General features: G+C 32.3%; 1 pseudogene; it reads left to right on the forward strand.

The window, feature by feature from the left end:
- Positions 1 to 5639: 5639 nt before the first annotated feature.
- Positions 5640 to 24029, forward strand: LOC119083371 (annotated as a pseudogene).
- Positions 24030 to 24100: the final 71 nt, after the last annotated feature.

Here is a 24100-nt window from a genome sequence, read left to right on the forward strand (position 1 = left end):
TACTTTTTTTTTAGCATGGAGGCAACGTTTCACCTAAATTCTTTACGTCTTTTGTTCAACGTGAAAACACCGTTTCACCTGAACTCTTTGCACAAATTTTTGAGTCTGGCTTTACTTTCCGCAACGTAATCATGTTTTTCCGCTTTTCAACACCTATATCCATACTGATCACTGGCCGGTTGAGCCCCCATATAGGAAACGATGAAGTTCTCATTGAATAAAAACGCCAACCGATTCCATAAAATGAACAATTATTTATTTGATTCAAGTGATGTGAAATACAAGTGTTGTCCTTTCTACGTTTCGCCTACGACTAATTACATTTAACCTCGTTGTTTGAGAGAACGATGAGCATCATCGTTCGACATCTAATTGACATATAATACTCGCCCTACGATTATACGGTAACTCGTTCCACATTAATAATGACATGTCGCTACAGTTTCTTCGTTGATCGTACAGTGTAGAATGCAATGCTGATCAAAAATTGATAAGATACCGACATAGTCCATGAGAAACCGTATTCGTGTCTAAAATTTCTGTCTAGTCGGTAAATGTATTTTCGGTGAATAATGTTACATTGGTATTTCACTTATTAAAACGAATATACATCAGAAAATGACACACCAGTTTTCCATCGATATGAATGAATACAGTTCTCCAAATACCTTCTCGTAGAATCATTAACTAGAAGAAATTTTTCATTTAACAAGCTACTACAAAACAAATTGCCTTAAGTGGTCATTTTTCATTCCCTACCGACGTTTGATGCTAAATAACACAGCTTACAGTATTTTCGAACAAAACTTATATTTGATTTTCAATCAAATTTTCGTCAATATTATGTGGAAACAAAATAAGTTCAAACAAATATCGTCTCCCTCAACATTTCGGAGCGGTTTCTAAGACAATCAGAAACTTCGCCTGGGGTACTTAAAGTATGTATATATAGCTTGACAGTTTGGAGATTTGGTCTTACTGTAACAATATACTATTTCCTTCCACTCTTCGATTTCAATGAATAAATTTATCTAAACTTAAAGCCATAAGTTTAAAAGTATTTGCTCCAGTTCAGCCTTCCAGCTGGTCCACAAAAGTACACGACACATATAGTGATTAAAACAATCCATAGACAAGGTACACTCACTATCTTTGCCATGTTCACGTCATCTATGTGCGTACATAACACGATCAATACCCTTTGCAGCTTGGGGCTTGATTGTTTATTGTGTGTTTGTGGACCAAAATGTAGATTTAGCTGGACCAAAAATCTGCAGGAATTTATGACGATAACGCAGTCGGACGTAGTATACAAATATTTCTCAAACATAATCTCGCTCATTGTTATCTGTGTTCGACAGTTAACTTAAATTAATGATACAAGTTCCAAAATACCGAACGAAAATATTTGCCCGTGCTTTTAAAGGGATATCTATTCTAGAATGCTCTTACATATAACATTTACATTTTCCAATTTTCCATACAACCATTTTCCGGTAATGAATCATTAGAAAACTTACATAACCGCTATATCGAATATCTGCAGTTATTTTGGTGTTAAAGCCAAAAAGACTTTGTCAACCACTGAAACTCCGCACTAGGCTATTACTTCATCTAATTTTTATTTGTCGAAAACTTTAAAAAATGAAGTGTTAACATTTCAACCACATTGTGGAAATTGTAACCGAAATAAATTGAGCGTTTCCAACACTATGAACGTTTTTATAAATATAAATTACTTCCAAAGATACAGAGATACAACAACCGAGAACAACTAAAAGTGTAACGTTTCCGACTTTACATTATCTCTATTGCACAAACTAAATTGCAATCCTTCTGGAGTAGCGAAACGATCATAAATTTCAATATTATCTTCAAAATACCACACAGTGCCGTTCATTTTGTGCTGAAAAATTATTGGATTTAGTAGAAAAAAGTTTAACTTCTCAATGGCATATTTTCAGTGATATTGTGGGAACTGGGAACTATGGTAAAAATTTGTAATTCTATTTTAGTTGCAAAAATTTCCGAAAAAAATCAATCAATGTCACTTTAATATGAAAATACATGCAGTATGGAGGAAAGTTAGACGTACCGTATTCCAGCCACGTATTAAATTGAACTTTGTTAAAGTTTACTTCTCGTAGTTTTCTTTATGAACACTTTATGATATTTATATTAGGAAATGTGCTTCAAATTTTTAAATAAATTTCTATAATTCTGTACAAGTAGAACACACAGATTATCGGATTTCTACTATACCTTCAAGGATTTGGTATACTTTTTTTTACCATAGGGTGAAAAAGCTGATCAAGACATTTTATTAGTGTTTCCATTTTGTTTCACTAAAACGTAGTATATAATATTCAATTTGTTAGGCATTAAACATGCCGGTTGCGAAATGGTTGCTTTTCCTGGAGTTCATAAGGCGTTTCCTCAGGATGATGAGTTAACAAAGTAGTTTACTATGCTGTTACGTAGATATTACTTTCTTTGTAATAGTTATTTGTATGTGTACAACGTTTTTCGAAATAAAGGCAATCGAAAGTCATACTTTTCGTCACTTGTTGCGAAAAATTGTTTTTCGACATTCCAGGAAGCTCTCAGTCTGAATCATCTGAATATTTAAAAAATTAAACGATTTTTTATCGACAAGATATTGAGTATTCGGACAATGAAATAAACGAAATGTAATTGTATGAAAATCAGTATTTTGTATTTGCGGAGGGAGATTTTGTATATTTTGATATTAATAGGTACTTTCTCCAGAGAAGTTTCAAAACATTAGCTTTAAATGCCTCTGCGCTCTGCTACCTCTATGAGCATGACCAAATAAAACTTTTAAAATGAAACAAAAAATAAAACTGAATTGTATAACTTTCCTTGCGAATACTTTACAGCCAGTACTCCACGAAACTCTCATACACGAGTACGCAAAGCCGTCACATTCTCAAAATATATTAAAAATACGCATTTACGTAAAACTTTGTAAGCCGATCTTATGCAAACATTTTACACAACGTAACCGCTCATAGTTTCGAGGCGAAACCTTTAATCTTTCGGGTTAACCCACAAAAAACACAACCAAAATAAATCTTTATAATTTCGACGTCGATGTCGACACGTTGTATTATAATCCCTTTTGTTCGGGTGCTAGACTTCATACAATATTAATAATGAACAGATCAATGAACAGTTTAACGGGTAGCTTTATCGTGTAATCAAATCGGAAGTAATATATAAAGAGAGTACAAGAAATTAAGGTATCTCGGTTGGTTTTAAATTATTACTTTTCGGAATTTGTTAATTATAAGGCAGCCTTTTCTCTTCTTTCCCATCAACGTCGAATTATCGTTATAATAAAAACGAACCGAATGCGAATTATTTTGAGAAAATCATTTATAAGGAGGTTGCCGAAATATGAGTTTAGCAACATTTCGTTGCGTAAAAGTTCGATATATTATAATACGAATATTTGCAGATGATTATTTGGATATATTATGATCTCAAGTGAATCCAAAGAGGAATAAACCGACTTCTGAAGATCGACTTTTATGAGTGGAGTGAAACATTGTATTGAATTTTTCTCGTTTCATCAGCAATTAACTCGTTTTTATTGGCAATCTCTTTGTAATTTCTTCAGGCCTGTGATACAATGAATGAGAAACCCTACAATGTCAATCCAAGTGTGTTGTCTATCTTTACAGTCGTTTATTAAAATTTCGAAAAATACGCCAGCATGTTTGGGTTCTTATACAAAATATTGCTTTCTTTACATGTATGCCTCTTTGCGTACTAAATCTAATATGTCTAGACTTCGTTCAGTGACCGCTCTCAACAGCTATATTATGTTGAATTGGTTTCTGACTAACGAAATCAAAGATTTTTATCTAGAAAACACAACCAACGTCCCCTTTCATAAACAGACTTTTTTCGGTAGGCAGGATATATTGTTTTCCGAACGTACGTACGTACATATAGAAGGCTTTTCACATTTGGTGTAATATAATATCTGCTCGCAACATATCATCGACTGTGTTCTCTAAGACACTTTTACGGCATATAGATAGGCTCAGCTACTTATAATTTTTTTTGGTTGGGTTGCGACCCACCATGAATAAATAAGGTGTATGGTTAAGTATCGTTCAACGAGTTTATTGTTCATGCAAAAGGATTTTAATAGAATTGTTCGTTTTTAACTTAATTAAATAGCAAACAAACACCGTTTCTGATATCGTCGCATCCGATATAGTCTCATAATAGATTTTATTACATAAATGTGAACTTAGCACCAAGCACTCAATTTTATGAGTAAAATTTGCAGAAATTTATTTGTTGCGATGCCACATGCACTAAGTTTACTTAATTCATTGTCACGTTGCAGCATTGGTTACAAGGGGTATTAAGAGCAATCTATCTACGTGAATAACATAAATATAACAGAGAACAGCCATGTTCGGTTTACTTTTATTTAATGAAATTTTAATATCACTACACACCATTTCGTTGGTGAATAGAGCGCCGGTATCTGCGAACATTCCATAGTTGCTGCTTCAGTAATCGAATTATCTTCATAATTCAACGCTTTAGTTACAATTTTTCATGATGAATTTCAATTATCTGCAGTAACAAAAATGTCACCCCGACCATCACTCGTCCCGGACATAACATCCGACACAACAACGGCAACAACAACAATGAATCATTAACAGTACATGCACAGCAGCAGCAAACTAATCAAAACAGTGCTCAAAAAGTTGATCCAGCTAAGCGCCCCGAGGTAGATTTGTGTATGCATGCATAACTATATTTTGAATATAAATTTTGATGAATTTTAGCCGAGCTGGTGCATGTCGGGTCTGCCTAAAATCGTTTAAACCGGACGATTATAGTAAAACATGTATTGAATGTGAACAGCGCGTTTGTGAAATTGTGCTACTAGCTATGCGGAATTTGAGGATCCGGTTAGTACCGTTTTGATACATATGTTTAGATATTAAATGTTGTTAATGGAAGGTAATGGGTTACCGAGAAAAACCATCAGGAAAACTACAGTGCTCTTGTAACTAGCTCCTCACACAACATTATGTTGAACATGTAGCTATCGAAAAGTAATTATCTCTTAACATTAATGACTTTGTAATGGTTGAGTACCCCATAAATTTAGTTACACAAAGTGCGAAGAATTGTAACAATAAATTTAAATCTTCACATTATTGGACATGGGCGTTAATCGATTTTCAGAGTGTATATGCACGACATGAACAATATGTATTTACATGCAATTTTGTATTTTGCAAATTGTAGAAAACATGGAGATGCAGTGTTTGTAAACGAAAAATGGCCTCACGAGTCTGTATACCACAAGATCAACGGATTCTATTTAGATGTTCCTGTCCTAGAAAGCATTACAACGCCGTCACTCTGATGTTAAATTAGGTTCTAGCGTACAATTGTCAACTGGCAATGGGTTAGGACTAGCACCACGCGGAGTCCAGAACTAAGACGTCACTTGATGTATCACCGGCCTCTTTAAAAGAATTAGAAAAAGTAATTCGACGAAAAGTTGATCTCTTTACCATCTTTTGATTAAACTTTTTTTGCACTTAGCTCAAAGGAACGAAAACGCCAAATGATGAATGGGAAAGGTCGGAGTACGGCTCCGAGCAGATCTTCCAGTCCACCGAGAAGAGGTGATTTTGATATACCTCCGATTCGAATAGGATCTAGACGACAATCACGTGTAGCTAGACAACATAGTTATGATGATGAAATTAAAATTGCTGGACCTGGGGGAGGTTCACAAACAGATTTAGGCCTAGGAATTCCATCAATACAAGAAGGTATATAGGCATTTATCAATTTTATTTGCTTTGTATTCTGTTACACGTAATTGTGGTCTTTAATAGGGCATCTGCGTATGATGTTTTTGCACCCGGAATTTTGGCTGCAGCCGCACAAGCTGCAGCTCAGGCAGGCGGAGCACCTCCTTCACGAAGAGCATCGTTTCGTATTGCTGCTACCGACGATATGCACAGAATGACAATTCTCCCAGTCCGGATAATGGAAGTCCAGTAAGTGACGACTAAATTTCGTGAAGCTAAATCTCGTCTCTAAGAAATTATTTTAAATAAATCTCAAAACAATTTTGTACTTAATAACAATGTTTATGTTCCCTTTTCAAGGTTTTAATGGTTGAAGAAGACAGACGAATGAAAGAAGAGGATCTCAACTGTAAGTAACTATTCGTCATCACAGTACTTTACATTACTTACATTATTACTTACATAGACCTGATATTGCTGCACTAAGAGATAGAGGCGCAATACCAACAAGTATTAATTTAACACCGACGCCATTTCAACCACCAGCTTTGGAGGATTGGAAGCGCCTCGACGTCAAACATCAATGGATGGTGAAGCTATTAAAATAGTCATCCATGATGTTGACTCTGGACCGATATGTGCATCTAAACGACGAGTGGTACTAAGACGTGATCCTACCGATAAGGCACACAGAAGTGAGTACAATCATATTATTAGATATAAAGCTAGTGATAGAGTAGTACAAGGACCCGACCCGACTCATTCCATATTGATATAATACAGCTTTTCTTACTGACATGAACATTGACAACAACTTTTATAACAAAGGCTATAGAAATATGTAAAACACTTTTTTCCCAAACTTATGGAATCAGCATCGAATGCACTAAATCGAATGTTAAAACAAACACAGTAACGGATATTGTATGATATATTAAGAAACATTTTTAATAAATGAAGTAATATATTGAAATGTTGATTTCATAAAATAATCTAGTACTTCATTTGTTTAGGAAAATGTATCTTTCCTATGTAAGACTAAAATAGCTAAAGTTTACTGTTTATTTTTCTCGACAAAGCTCTTAGAGACATAAAACATGTATTTTGATACCAACAACAGCATGAAAGCTTTCTAAATAATGTCAATCAATGAGACAATTCCGAGAAGTAAACCTTTTGTGTACCATGTTTTTCGGAAATTATTTTGTTTACTGAAGAAAGATGTTTAGTGATAAAATAAACGACAGTCCAAGGCTTTAAAACTTTATACCATTGCAAATGTTGGAACAAAAGTTTGTGTTTATTTCGTATCAGATTATGATGTGCGTATTGAATAGGACACGAGTTCAAAGTCAAACTGAAAGGCTTTTGATAATGAGATTTAATTTAAATTTGATTTTATATAATTAACCGTAAATTGATTTGAAAATTAACTCTTTGTATTCCGTTGCTATGGGATAGAGAAGAATGATTACACTTACGGAACTAAACCTTTCACATGGATGATATAGTTAGACTCACTATAATGTTTCTTATTCTCAATTCAATGATCGTTGCCATATTTTGCTATTGTTGGGTTGTCCTTTTTCATGTGTGAATGTGAGTTTGGTAAGACTTGTGCGGGATTGACTGACGCTGTGATGTTTGAATCCTTATATAAATAAGTTGGTGTTGTTTGACAGTTTCAGGGTCTTTTCTTCGTTGGTAATGTCTAGAGTAGGGTGGGTTCTATACGCTCATTGTGTAATTGAAACAGTAGTAGTACTGCTTTTTGGGACTATTTTCAACTTTTTCTCGAATACACACAGCTTTAAAGTTTTATTTTTATACATCGGCAAATATTCAGTTATCGATACATTCTCGTTGGTCGGGTTTAGCAGAATGGCAACGAATTCTTTTTGTAGATACAAAAAAAAAATATCATTTGAACGAGCATTAATCCGAAGAGTTTTAAGGTCTATTTTTAAAAAGGATTCCTGAAATAGCCACATTTCAATATTCGGCTCGTGTTTTAGTGTGGAAACGTGCCATCAATTAGTTGACAGTAGTCCAGTACTCAATATTTCATTTCACGTACATCTCTCGAAGCATGTGATGTTGTTGAAATACATCATTATACACGTAAAGTATATTATCTGGAATTAATTTAGCCATCACCATCACTACATAACAATAGACTCGACTCTATTTACTCATAGAGTCATATATGGATTCATTATACGTTCGTTGTGGATATAGAGTGTAAGTTAAATAACTGCCACTAAAAAGATTTATGGGATGGTATATTGAACGTATATATCGATAATCTACATAATGTATATACGAACCTGTTGCTTAGTTGAATGTTGATTCCTTCACGGAACAACGCTCTTATCTATGTCCCTAGGGAGATATATTGCCTCGCATAGGTTCTTTGCAGTCACAGAAGAAAAGTATAAAAGAATTGGTCAATTATTCATGACATTTTTTCTAGCAGAGTTGGTTTTATTTATATAGAAATTTATTTCCATGGATTTATTAATGCTTAACCGAAGCTTTCAATATTGAATTCTTATACTTTGTTGTAGAAAATATTAAGTGGCTCTCATCAAGATAAAAATCCGTAGTAAAAGTAGTTAATAACAATGCTATAGGTTTATTGCCTTACCTCGTAAAAAGGTAAACGATATCGCGGTATATCGTTTTAAGTACAAAATTCGAATTCATTTCTTTAACGGTCTCTTGAATAAAAAGTGCGGCAATTAAAATTTTTACGGCGATCTGGATACCGAAAGCGTCAGCAAAAATTCCGGGGATTCATATTATATTAATTTGGATATTTCATGAACACTGGAGACAAATGCTTAAGGATAAAATTGACTGAATTGACTTAATTTATTTACGTTGAAGATTGGTTAATACTAATCGTTTCCTTGTCCTTCAATTAGAAAAAATTAGCGATAACCTCTGGCTGTTATGTATCAATGCAGGAAAACTAACGCATTAACATCAAAAACTAGGTGTTACTTGCTTGCGTAATGTTGAAAAAAGTACGAAAATTCGAAGAATATTTTTACATGCCAGCGCGCGGTAAATTGCACTTTACATCACTGTTTGTGACTGTGAAAAAGTCCTTATCGGACGCTAGTCTCTGGGTTTTCTAAATTTTCCCGCAGGTACGTAACATACTATTACACACCTTTTATGTATGTAAATGAGTTTTAAAGATCTCATCTGATACTGTCTAGATGACCTTTCTGAAAGTGACCTATTACCAACCTATGTCATCTGTTACAGACAACGATGACGACAATGAATGATGAGGTTTAAGTAATGCTACATAGCAAAATATTTGTTAAAACTAATGAAGTAAAAGATTTTGCATCAATATATCAAAAGAAGCAAAAGATTTGATTTATCTACTAGTAATATGCTTGACTGCTTGGAAAAGCTTAAGCTTAATCCTTTCCCAGTAATAAAAGTTTGTCCATCAATAAAAAGTAGTCAAAGAATCAGTGTGTCAAATGCTTAAAGTCACAAACTTAAACTAGCACCTGTAAGATTTTTACTGTTTTTGATATGGAAAACAAGAGTTATTGTTGAGGCAAAAAAAAAACAAATTTATTGCCCAAAAAACAAATAAACTTTGTCGGCATAAAAACACCATCAACTTTTAATAGATTTTAGCATGAACTGAAAACCGCACACAGTTCCACATCGGAATGTTCGTGATCGAAAATTTCATTTCAACTATTTGTTTTCAAATTAATAAATGGTCGATTGTAGCATAGTATATATATATATATGAAAAGTGAGAGTCATGATTTCGTCGAAATTTATTCATGTAGATATATTTATGCACAGAAAATGTGATTTTCACAATATTCATACCACGGCAGAGGTAAATCTAAATTCGAAATTGGATTTTTTGTTGCCTGAATCGACATAGACTTACAATTCAGAATTTTCGTTGAAACAAAAAAATTGATAGTAGGTTTTAAAATGGATGACAAAATGAAAAAAACGTGAAGGAAAGGTGATTGAAAGACAACCTTGAACTGGGGCAATCAAACGTGACTGGTGACTGATACAAAAATATCTTAACGATTTTACAGACAACGGACCTATAACTGAGAGCTAAACAGTTTTTTTCCCGACCGAAAAAGAAACATGGGGATAATTTTCTTATCTTCTGTATTACCTTTATGCGTCACCATTATAGGCCCTCTGCAGATTGAACGAATATACTTTGGCTTTCTTATTCAATATAACATACAAGATTAGCCCCACTTGTACTCATTCCATGTATATGATGCCTAATAACCTTATTTAAAGCTAACGTATTGAACCATCACTCTAACCTTGACCCTTGAAATGAGTTTGCCATACAATCCAGCATAAGGAACAATGCCATAATATTCCATTCCATGTTTAGTATTTCATATATGCCTCACCTTACCGATCTAAGTACTATTTATGTTGTATGCAGTAAACTTTTTCTTGATATTATACGAGTACATTTTCACACAAGTATATAGAATATAACGACGTATTATCAATAGATAGATGGAAGAAGTAAGGTGAAGTAAAGAAATCGATATGTATGAATTTTCGAATTTTACAGCGCTTCCCATAAAATTCTATTAGTACAGGTAAAGAATGTGACAAATGATGTTTATGAGAAAGTCGACTGGTATCTTTTATACCAACATTTTTGCTTAGAAAGGTCAAAGAATGTTTTGATGGCGTTTTGGAAACATAAATATAAGTTTTCACTTAGGGGAGTGTTAAGTAGCACAATAAGTACCAGTAAGGTTAGGCTTGTATAGACATCAAACACATTTTGAGGATTCCGCTGAGAACCAGTAAAAAAAGTGTTAAGAAAGACCTGTTGTTCCAAAATAAAATTGTCTACATATTTTCTTTGTGGCCATAGTGGGATTGGCTAATGCCAACGGAAATTGTTTACATTACTTCACACGAAAAATTTAATTGAGCGTTATTTTTCAATGTTGAAGTTTTGTGATTTTTAGATACCTTTTTCGAATGTGGTATTTATTTTGTTTGTGAAAAGGAATTACAGTGCTGCGTGTCGTTTCATTTTATTATTTTAAGAGTTTTTATAAAGCTTAACGTACCTTTTGTTCGTTGGATTATTTGTGTGAATGTGTGTGGGAGTGAGTGTGTTTTCAGATTTTAAACAAAGGGAAAAGCGTATTATGTGATGTTGTAAAGGGTTCCTACAAAATTCCTGTCGGAAATGAGGGACATATGATATAGGCCATGTTTAACCGAAAAACGTAATTGTCGATTTTTGAGTGCCCTTCTTATTAAGAGATGGTGCTGTTGCTTACTTTGTGATGAAGTGGCTTCAAATATCATGAATTTTCGTGAAGATTTTCGATATCTTTGACGCAGATAGTGTTAAGGCAACGCACTCCAAAAACAGGCACTAGAACAGATTTTCTAACGGTCCGGCCGATTTTTTAAATATGAGCAGGACTATTCTCGATTACAGAGTTGAGACTATTGATTTAATGTACTACCAACATTCCATAGTGCTACTCAAACATTCTTTCTTCTTTTTCTACAAATAGCCATATTTTTTCCAAACTAACTTTACGTTAATCGATATGGTCTGTCTCTTACAGCACGTGGATTTGGAATGCGTGTCGTTGGAGGAAAGACTGGTGCCGATGGACGTTTGTTTGCTTATATTGTATGGACCGTTCCAGGGGGTCCAGCAGAAAAAGGTGGATTACAGCAAGGCGATAAGGTTGGTCACTAATATGCTATTTAAAATACATTGATTGTGTGTAACACTAAAACGTTTTCTCCATTGAAAATAAGTTTTATATGTCGTCACCAACAACACGAGTCATTGAATATAATTTCTCTTTCACCATATTATCTCTAAAACAAAAATTCCTTGTGGTTGTTTCATATACACCCTCACATGATGTTGTTTCATTCCATTTTTACTGACTTTTTTCTCATTTAACAGATACTAGAATGGAATGGCGTATCATTAATAGATCGAAGTTTTGAAGAAGTTTGCTCAATAATGGACAGAACTGGTGATGTTGTCGATCTATTGGTAGAACATGCGACCGATTTTCGTATGTGTGACTTGTTGGATGATCCTCCTCCGGGAAGTGGTGGAAATCAAAGTGGGCCTAGAAAGTCAGGCGGTGATGCGACTGGTTTGGGCTTAGTACCAGGTGAGTTGACTTTATAAATGAATGATTTTTCCGGTAATCAAGCATGAACCAATCTTGCCAAATATGTCTTTAGTATTTCGTTAAGCGCACAATAAATACGTACGACCACAAAACAAAGTTTAGTAATGCCATCATTTTATTATTAGAAAACCCAACTCATTAGCACGCTCGTGTTTTAAGACACACGACAATCCTAAATCAGATTTATTTCATTAAGCGTCCAACACGTGTTAAACGTTCCGTGATTGTTTATCTGAGTCTAATAATAAAGTACCTATCGAATAAATGTCCGTTGTTCTTTTCGTTATGTTATTTCAAATAATTCAACCAAAAGCATCAGGTTGGTGAAATGCAACTATATTTGTCCAGTGTTAATACAAAAGGGCATGGAAAACCTGTCGCAACTTACTCAATTCAACGTTTATGCTAGTTTTTAAGATCACCAATATGAATTCAAGTATCATTGGAAACAGGAATCAAGAATTTGTGTTCTGCGTCCATGCGAACTTTTTAAATTTATTGTACTTCTTTCTCGGCTTCGCCTCGGATCGACAAAATTCGAAACGAAAACGCAATGACCTTGTGTGACTTATATTTGTGGCTACGCTAGACTTTTTTCTAAAGTGGTCAATAGTTTGTAGATTTTTGAACAAATTGTAACAATTGGATGTGTTACACATTTAAATTTGAGCCATTTGAGTGTGGATAAGATATTTTTTATGTGTTTTTTCAGATAATGAAACAACAACGGATAAATCTCCTTCATCGCCGACGAGAAGGAAATTGCCAAAAACCCCGGTATAAATTTTTGCTAAACTTTCAATGCACAATCATTTTAATATAGTGAACAAGAATAAATTTAAAAAAATTTCTTTTTTATTTACTTAGTCACCGCCATGCCACATTATTTCCGAAAATAAAAAAATATTTTTTTTGTTCGATCATTTTTGTTTCTTGGCACATATTCGGCAACAAAAAACATTTTCATTTTTTTCTGTCTTCTTTACTTCCATTATGTCATTCTGACACTCAGTTACAGTACAAAAAGGGTTTGACAGTGTGTTACTTTTTCTTTTTTTTATGAACATATAGATTTTTGTCTACACCAAAATACACTGAAAGGAATAAATTAATGTTATGGTAAACAACATCCAAAGAGGATAAATGTTGTTAAGAAGCTTTTTACTCGGAAACATCTAAATAGAGATAAAACAGAAAAAAAAACGAATAGTTTTCTTGAGAGCAGTCTTTCTATATTTGAAACAGAGTATTTTGATTGTCGGAAATATGAAGCTCTTGCGTGGGTGAATAGAGCATGAGAGGAATGGAGTTCTCAAGTTTAGAACCCATTAAATGTAATAAGGAAACATATGCAGCAACACAGTTGATTATAGCCAAATGATGTGAACCATAACAATGTTTTCATTATACTTCGTTCTTGTCGGATTGCCTGTAAATTGCATAAGAAAAACAATTCTCGTTCGAAATGATATTGTACCAACTAGAATGCTCTTTTTTCCGCATATCATTTTGTTTCCTTTTATTAATATAGTCTCATTAGTAGAAAATAACTTATCCCTTACTTATAACAGTTTACAATGTTCATAATTGGGATGTGTTCGTTACAATGATGTGAAGTGAATATGTTTTCATCGAATATTTCCGGAATTGAATTTGTCGAGGTAGGGTTCAAAATCTGAAGAACTCATTTTTTCTTTTAATTAATTCAACTAACAGAACTTTCAGAGAATTTGTAAAATTGCAATTATCAAAAAATTAATCCTGAATTCGAGCGAGAGCTTGTAACCTGAATACATTAATTTTGCCAATCGATATTTGGTACGCATTATGAAAAGCAAACTTTACCGAAATGTGCCAATTAAATCTGTTGAAATATGACCTGTGGGTCGTTCGGACTATATTGATTATTTACAGGTATATTGTCAAACATTTAAACTGATAGAATGGGAATATAAATTATTAATGTTGCTACTATCTGTAAAAGCTTTGGGCAGACATTGAGTTTCTAAAAAACGTCAAATCTATTTTGATCCTTAATTCGCTTCGTGAAAAGTCTTCCAACTTCCGGTGTGATTCTGTTGAAATTCGACAAGGGAAAACAAAGAAAGTAGTCGAACATTTTGCATGTTGGTACTGTTTTGCAGTTATGATAGAATTCTCCGTTAAATGGTGTATGATACTTGCGATTCCTGTCGTCCCTGAATTCTCTTTTTGACACCAGATTATCTTCGTAATGTGAAAGCCAAACAAAACTGTTGGTCTCCCACTCCTTTTGATCGAATTTACTTTCTATATCAACTGTACTGTCTTAACGTTTTTTCGTTCAATAGAATTAATTAAAAACAGATACTACCTAAAAAAAGCACCATTCATCATTAATGAATAGTTCATAATTTTCCTAAGCTTGGCGGATTTATTATTCAAACTTTAGTTTTCGCATCATTTTCATAACAAAATATACAATTCGGCCTATACATTTCTAACATAATTTTAGATGTAATATTTAAGGAAAGGCATCCTTTTGTGGCATGTTCGGTCATGTTTTATTTCTACGGAATATTAGAAGTACTCGATCCTGTTGTCAAAAGAATGTTTTAATAAAAATGTAATATGATGGAATTTCGACTGAACAAAATTGTAAATTCCAATTACAGAGAAGGAATTATGGCATCCAACAATTTCAATCCGAATTAATTCAATTCAGTTCGCATACGTTACCACATGAGTACGTTATGTGTATGTACGGTCTATGTGAAATGAATTGGAATTGAAATTGTCGGATTTTATATTTCCTCGGCTGTATGTTAATACAGAGCTGCCACAAAATAGAAATGTATGTCTAGTATTTGAAAGATCGTAATAAAAGTAAATCCCCAATCAGATTTATTACGATGGTAGGGAAGTAAATGTTAAACAGCAAAATAAAATAATTACTTAAATCAAATGACTTAATTAATAATATAAAATGATAAATATTGTTGATGTGTAGATTTTTTGTCAATATCATTATTATTATTGTTATTATTATTATTATATCTCATTAAACTCATCCCAAACTCATTATAAATGCTCTCTTATTTGTGTATACATTTATGAGTTTATTTTCAAAATTCATAGTGATTATTAATGGGGAGACGAAAGAAGAAGATTCTTAATAATTCACATGATCAATATAAATGTGTGCACAAGTGCTACAACATCACATTGAGTAAACAATAAAATTGTACTTGACATCCATATACTCAGTAAACATTATTATACAAAATACAACACAGATATATATCAGCATATTATAGAAGGAATTTATTGTTATTAAACTTTGTAACCAGTGTAATAATCGATGTGTGTTTATTTGTCGTAGATTCTACAAATTGTGAGATTAAAATAAAAGTGAACAAATAAAAGTAAAAAAAGTAAAAATATTTTTTTGTTTAACTAAATTTAATTTAAATTGCAAATAGATGAAAAAAGGGATAAAAAAATATTTTTAATTAGACGCAAATTTGCTATTGAGAAACAAATAAAAAATATATTTTATTAGGTGTGTTATAAAAATACAAATTCTACAATAGAAACATATCTATATTTAACTAGATTCTAATAACTGAAAATCAAACCTGAAAACATTTATTCCCCCTCTAAACAAAAAAAAAATGCGATGTGGTATAAAATCTTCCTTTTTGGTAGCCATTTTTTACATTGTTATTAATTGTAAAAGAAATTCCTGATAAATTAAACTATTGATACAAATAAATATATATAACTCTTGTCAGATGGGACTGTCTTAACATAGACGTTAGATTCTTATTATCTTTTTTAATTTAATTAGTTCTATTAATACTAAACATGGTATGGAAACATCCATGCAATTTGTAATTTCTCTGTCAAAGGTTGGATTGATTGCAATTTGGTTTATTGATTTTTTTTGAAAATGTAAACTTTTCCTTGTTTTACACTTTTATAGTATAATTGAATCATTTGATCTGTTAATATGGGCAAAATTATAATAAATAAATCAGTGTGATAAGTAAAGTAAAAGAAAAAAAAATGCAAAATTTTGTTATCATTAGTTAAAAGACATTATTATACTCTAGTGATATTATAAAATAAAAATATTGTAATTTAAAATTATTGTATCTGCGTTTTGCTACTAACATTTGTTTTGTGTTTCTTAATCGTATCACAACTCATCGCATCCATTCGGAAGATTGAATATTAGTGACAGGCAAGGGATCGATTTTGCGCTGACACAAATTATTAAACTTAACTCAAATAATTATTTTATGATCTGCTACTTATCTGCCCTACAAATCAAAAAAACTTAGCTTACAAACCGGTTTCACATTTTTTATATATAAATAGTGGAAAAACTTAAAAACCCGAAGTCCAAAAATAACTAACAGGTTGGGGCATATTTTCAGGAATTTAACTCTTAAAAATTCCATAAAATTCTTAAAGAATTACTCATTCCAAAATTTGTAAACTCTTAAATTTTAGAATTTTTAGGATTTTTGTAAGAATTTTATGGAGAATTTAGAATTAAATTCTTAAAAATATACCCTCTAAACAAATAAAAACCTTAAGAATCATTTTATACGATTTGAGTGGGATTTTGTTCTCAACTTTCGGATTTAAGGTTTTTATATAATTTTTTAAATTTTACATTGAAAACATATAATAACAGCGTATAGTACCACCTTAAGTGTTATAATTGACATTTCCATATAAAACCCTAAGTTTTTATGCGTTGTATGGGATTTATGTTCTGAACTTCGTGCCAGATCGAACAAGAAGCTTAAAAAATACGTTAAAAATACGACTTTTTTTATCGAAAATTATCAAAAAAATATCGATAATCGATAATTATTGATATTTTGATAATTATCAAGATATCGATAATTCGATATATCGATATTTCGGTCCGAAAATCCAATATTTATCGATATATTTTGATATATCGGTATATTATCATGAATTTTCAGATAAATATCGATATTTTGATAACTATCGAATTTCGATATTTTGATAATTACAGTCTTCGACATTTCAAATGTCTCACTGTCAAATTTTTCTGAGAATTTCATTGTGTCATTGCGAATTCACAATGACATTCTTTGAAAAAAAAATGACAGTGAGACATTTGAAATGTCGAAGACTGTATCGATAATTATTAAATTATCGATAACGATATGATTAATCGATTATCGATAATTTCTTTCGATTGATATTATCGATAATTTTGAACGTCTCCCATCCCTAGTGTGGAATGGAAGACATGTAAAGAGAATTTGTGATAGGATTCATGTTGTACGAAATAACAAAGTCCATGATAAAGTCAAAGCTTATTTTGCGTTAAGTTTAAGAACTTTCTCGTCAATGAGACGCAAAGTCAGAAAAGAAAAGAATACATAATGCTAATGAACACGTTTTATGGCCAACTCTTTTAGGGATAATCATCCTACGAGAATTTTCTTAGAATGTCAGAGAAGTTTTTTAGAATTTCAAAGGGTTGCAAGACATATGAGGATTTTCTTTAAAAGAATTTATATTTTTTGCAAGGATGTCCACTTTTTTAAAGAAAGGGTCCAAACGATTTTTTAGATCGATTACCCTCAAAAGGCCATCACTGATGACGTGGTAATGCTACACCTCAAAGCTGCGAGGATGATTGAACTTTTTAATATATTTTTAATAAAAAAGTCGAAAAAAATTGTCACAAACAATATTTTTTACTAACTGATTAGAAAGAGAGGTATTATGCTTGCAACGAACAATTTATGTTCGATCACGAGTTAGACATCATAGTTAAGGCAGTAAAATGTATGACCATACCGTAGGAATAAAGTAAAATTTGCCACACTTTACACTGTGTAGTTTATGTCACGTTTTTTTTTGTACGAGAACTATTAAAAGAGTAGACTCATTTAACACACAATGACATCTAGTAATTATCTCAAAAACTTGAGCCAATCAAATATTGAAAATGTTGCTATTCCGAACAATGTTAATAAATTTTACTAGTAGATAGTTCATCTCGAAGAAGAAATCACAGAAGCTTCACTGAAATGACAAACGGTAATAATTTTTTCGTTGAAATTTTCTTTTTTAATTTTTTTTTTTTTAATAAAATGTCTGCTGTAAATATATATTACATACATCAATAATAACAACTTAACTAGTCATTTCTGTTTAAATTATGTTTTTTGTTGATGAAATAAATTTCTACTTTTGTTAAATTTTATTGTTTCGATTGGTAGTGCCTTGCAAATAGTAAATGCATTTGACTGAATAAATAGAATGTAAAAAGAGATTATTTTAACTTATAAAAAATGAATATAAAATTTACAGTTCGTAATAACTAAGAAGCGATTATTGTTTAAATATGAAGCAAATATTCTAGGTATTTTAAAATCTACGTTATTCAATAGATTTATCTAAATATCGCACGCCAAGAACTCAATATTTTGTTTCTTTATTATTTTTCTTTTAATGTAATCCCAGCTGGCACGAGTTATGCTACTTAAACGGTATTTTGTAGATGAACTTTCAAGGAAAACAAAAACAAATAACTGAAGCGAAAAAAACCTTTCGATAAAAGGAATGTTCCGTGCTGAAATCAATATAATTCCTTTACTATCTGTTGCTATCATGAACCCGGATTATCGAAAGATTTTTTTTAAATATATAATTTTGTACATATTTTTAACAAGCGGAATTCTAAGCAATAATATTTTGTGAACGATTTTTGTTATGAATGTAAAAGCATATTATATTATAATGAATGTTAAATACAAAACAAATTTTATAAACACAAAAAAAATATTTGAAATGGTCCAAAACAACATCACTTCAAAATCAATAGTAAAACATCTAAGTAAAATGCATATGAAAGAAATCAATCTAAAAGCTTTACATATATCAAAATTACAATTTAAATATCAATTAACTGTTTATTGAAAGAAATGCACGTTAAATTGAAAATAAATGCAAAGATCAAAGAAAACCACACTGAACAGTTTCTTAACGTTAAGAACTTTGACTTTGTATGTATAATATTATTCAAATGTATACTCATTACTCATGTCGAAACAAATATTCAAGTGCAAAAATATATTAGTTTTTATTAAACGTTAGTATGGTAGTGCTCAACTAGTTAATTTATGACTGCAGACTGCATGATGTGATTATGCGAATTTGCTTCTTTGCATGAAGGTAGTTAGGCTTTCAATATGGTTAGTATAGAGTATAATGATTTGTAGAGAAGTAGATCGATAAAAAAGGTAATTGGCCCAATACTGCGAATCTCTTGATAGAATGGAAAATTTACCTTCAAGTAAGTTTGAGGATTCAAGTTTTTTATATTATGTTTTCAAACAAAAACAATTCAATTTTGAAAGAAACCGTCTTTTTATAAGAAGTACTTATTAAATCTCCGCATTTTGAAATGATAGAAGGCTGCGTTTCTACTTGAAAGGGTCACTAATAAAGGATTAAGCCTAACATTTTGGACTATGTCAAGACTAAAGCCTAACTCGTAACGTTTTGTCCATGGAGGCTACTACGAAAATAAACTACTTTCCCAAAAAAATCAATCAGATTATTGTACCAAAATGTCCACCCATTCCATTTATATTGACCGAAAGTACCAAGATAAACGAAATTTTATCAAGATTCTTGATTCAAGAATGAAGTAAAGATGCACTCTTAATCTTTACACTACTTCTCATTCATAACTCGTGTTCAATCATTCATACGTTTGGATTGACCAACCAATTACTGCAATCAATTCATAATTTGAAATTAATTCAGTTAGCTACATACCCGAAATGTTTCCTCTGACATAACTCCTTAATTAATTATAATTTCATTTAAGGTCTTTCTAAAACGACAACCCGCGACAACCGTTAATAAACGACCGTCGAGTTTCGTGATTTTTTTTTCACCGTTCTGGCACACTATTATTACGTTGTCTTATTGATAACGTCATTGTAAAACTGAACCAGGCGTAAGAATCTCCAAATTAGTTTAACATTTTCGGGGAAAATTATTCAAATTTGTCTATAGTCTTTCTCACACCGCGTTACTATGCAAATTGGTTAATTTATTTGTTGCTCCTCTTCAGCATACAAAATAGCAAGGAGAAAAAATTGATGACACAGACATTGACTAGAGATTTTACGGTGTTTTAGAAGGCATAGACATAAACATCCAACTTTTGTTGTATTTTTCTTATCACTTTGTCAATGAATGCGGCGAGCCGAGAGTATTTTTCCTGTGGAATAATGTTAACATAATGTAGACATAACTCAAAACATCTTAATCAGGTTATTGCCTTTTTTATTCAGTTAGTATTTTTGTTGAAGCTTAATGCTGAAAGTATATTGTAACATTTTACACAACACCCTCAGTCACGCACAGCAAGTTCACGCAACAATTATTTTCTTTATTTATTTGCATGCTAGTTAATGATCGTCCGTATAAAATAGTAAAATAATAATCACAAATAAAGAGATAAATTTCAAATAAAGAAACCAAGTAAATAAAGGGAAAAAAATGTAAAATAATTTAAATTTGAAATTTTACTATAAATAATGAAAATGAAATGAAAATACGAAAATTAAAGTGAAACAAATAACATTATAGGAACAGATTGCACGAGAAAAGCAAGTGAGCGTAGAGTTCAACTACAAGTATGGTATCACAGCGAGAAAAGTGAACTTGTTGTGTCATTGATGGCCGGTGATGATCTAGCTCCGCGCGACGATAGTTATGGATTTGGTATTTATCCCGAAGCATACGCCAAAGTTAGAATATTGCCAAAAACGTAAGTAAATCGAAATTACGTCGATGTAAAATGTTCACTTACCAAAAATATGCTTCAGTGGCGATGGTCATGTTGCCCAAACGGAGGTATCAGTACCAACGCAAAATCCAATATGGAACGCCACATTATCGTTCTCGAATATATCGCCAGACAATCTGATGGATCGTTTTGTAGACATCCAACTATGGGATTTGGTTCCGCACACCGAATCGATATTCTTAGGTGAAACAAGTGTTGATTTACAGAAAGCTTTTCTGGATGATCGCTATATGGTATCGATTAGAAGATCCGCGAAGTTTGCGGTCGGGCTCAATGAATCGATCACCAAGTGTGTCTCCACGTGGTTCAATCAGTGTCGACCATAATCGGTATGGAAGACGAAACGATTATTTGCAAAGATCCGTATCAGATGATGTGGATTCGATTGGTGATGGAACTTCATTGTTACATCCGGATCATGCATGGGTGGCCGGTTCTCGACGCGGCTCATCTCAGTCTGAAACGTTAGAGGTTGAAGTCTATCAATTAGGAAAGGACTTTTCAAGATCGTTACCGGGATCGCGGCGATCATCCTTTCAAGATCGTGAGCAACAAGAAGCCAAGGATGGTGAAGCGACTCCACCTCCGACAATATATTTGAATAATAGACGACGATCATCATGTGTGCGTCGCGACCCGGATGAAATACTGAAATCTTTAAAAGCCGTGAAAGGAGAACTGGGTAGAACAATGAGTTTGTCAGCGGCCGAAAAAAGGCCAACATCTAGACGTAAGTATATTAATTTTCAAATGGCTTTTATTCTCCTCTTGTCAAAATGAAATAGATGAATATGAATCACGCTAATGTTTTATGTTCCGAACTATCGCATTTTTCACCTACTTTCTTCGTTTCAACATCAAAAACGATACAATTTATTGTCGATGAAAAAAAACATTGCAATTGTAGATTCAAAGATTTTGTTTGTAACCTTACAACGACAGCAAACATATCAACTGTACAATTTTTCTCTGATTGTTATCAGAAGATTAAAGGAAAATCTTTTACTTCATTAGTTGTAAAATAATATTGTCTATATTTTGCCAGTCACTTTATTCTTATTTTTGTAATGACTGTGTGTATATCAGACGATATAGCCAATAGGTTATTGGATCCTCAGAAAAATGTTAAAATATTTCAATTATTCTTAATGTCCTTAAAAAAGGTTCCTTTTTCCAGCATTAACCACGCCACCTAATCATCATTAATCTATCCATCATCCATGCATTCTAAAACCTTAAAAGTGAACCTTGTTTATGGAAGAGCTCAATTTAGTCTTGAACCTACACTTGCTAAACACTCCAATAGTGCATATTGAAATGAATCTAGAAACACTCCACCATTTTCTTCTTAATTTAATTTCACGCAGTAATGGATTTCTACTAAAAATAAAAATACAAACACCACCTTTAAAGCACAAAATGAACATTTCTAAATATTATTCTCATGTGTAAGATGTAGACTGTTGTTGTTTGGTTTTGATTTAAATGTTGACTTTAACTGTTATAAAGTTACAATTTTTGTTGTTGTTAAAACAAAAAGTTTCTTTGCGTTATGTACCTGTTGTTCTCTGAATGCATTTTGTCAAATTGTTTGTTCTTTGAATGCATTACTGTTGTTTTTCTTGTAGATTGTTTGAGTTGTGTTTGTAAAGTTAAATTTAAATAATTAAAATTACACAGAAATTTTCTGAGATCTGTTTTTGCTTGTATGGAGTATGTACCGTTTTTACGATTGAAAAAAAGGCATCGGAATTGTAAGCGTAAATTAAACACAAACGCTTTTTGCATTTGAGCATAAAATGGGACGCTTAGGCTATCAGGCCCGATTAATTTAACTAAGTTTATACGTTTTTAACAAAATACTGCTTCTACTCACCGAGAACTATTCATTTGCGAATATTCCAAAATAGTCCATATTTACACAAAATTTTAAAAAAATAAATGGTTTGGTCATTCCATTTTGGAGCGAACAGTGTCAATTGTCACGGTATGATGGTACGCTGCTACCTTTTATGCTCGCTAAATAGAAAGCGTATGTCTCATTTAACGGATCTTGAATGTACCCTGAGGTGAACCTTTTGACATGGCACAATAAATGAAATTACACCGTTTGCTGAAAACCTCAAAGCATTACATTGTGCTATCGCGTTGCTAAAGCAAACTTGTTTCAACTATTTATTAATTTCTCGCATGAAATTGTTTAAGTTTTTTGGTGTGTTTTCTAATTAAAATTAATTATGTTTAAGTGAAGGTATTCATACCGTCTGGTATTTATGCAAAGAAGAAAAAAAATCTGATTTCGTATTTTGCGAATTTATTATTCTGAAATAGAATTCTTTATTAAACGGGTATATCAACGTTTTCCGTTGCAGTGAAGTAATACGGGTATGAGTATTATAATGGGATCAGTTAAATATTTTCTACTCTGTTAACTTTCATTCTTTTGTGTAAATATAAACTTCATATCAGATTATAGTAAAATTATGAAAATAAACAAATTTTCTGCTTGTTGCGTTTGTTGTGTAAACAAGCGATCCAACCAAGGTCAATGTATTTCAATTTCATTCAATACATTTTGAGAACAGTTTGAACAGTTTATTCGTTTCATTCATTTTTCATCATAATTATCGCGCTTGATACGTAACGTCGTTTACTCTTACAAATTAACACGTCTCAATGAACCGAGATTTTCTTCCCGGGCAGGTTCTATTAATAAATAATTCAGTAAATTATATACAATTGAGCGACTGAAACATACAGTTTTAAAACTTATAACTGTCCCTAATTGAACCCAATTCTATTTTCTATCGTTCATTCGTTTTAATGCTTTGAATCGTTTCCCACTCAAGGATCAAGTCGAGCTCGCAAGGACAGTGTAATGGAAATATCGGAACGAACACTCGGAATGGTTATAAACAAATTGAGCCCACCGGACGATGATAGAACACCACCATGGAAAGGATCAGGAACATTATCGAAAAGTCTAATAATTCCACCGAAAGAACCGTATGTGGTGCTTGGTCCAGGACAGGTTCAACCGAAAGGATATCGTTTAACGTCTGGCCGCTATGGCGAATTGAAATTAGGACTTTTCAAAATAAGGGAACTATTGAAGTTGAGGTAAGGCAAAGGAACGTTATTGATTTGTTTTGCACATGACTTGCTTGGTGCTGTGGGAACTAGTCTTTGAA

The sequence above is a fragment of the Bradysia coprophila genome, unplaced genomic scaffold (genome assembly GCF_014529535.1).
Source record: "Bradysia coprophila strain Holo2 unplaced genomic scaffold, BU_Bcop_v1 contig_589, whole genome shotgun sequence".
Lineage (NCBI taxonomy): Eukaryota > Metazoa > Arthropoda > Insecta > Diptera > Sciaridae > Bradysia > Bradysia coprophila.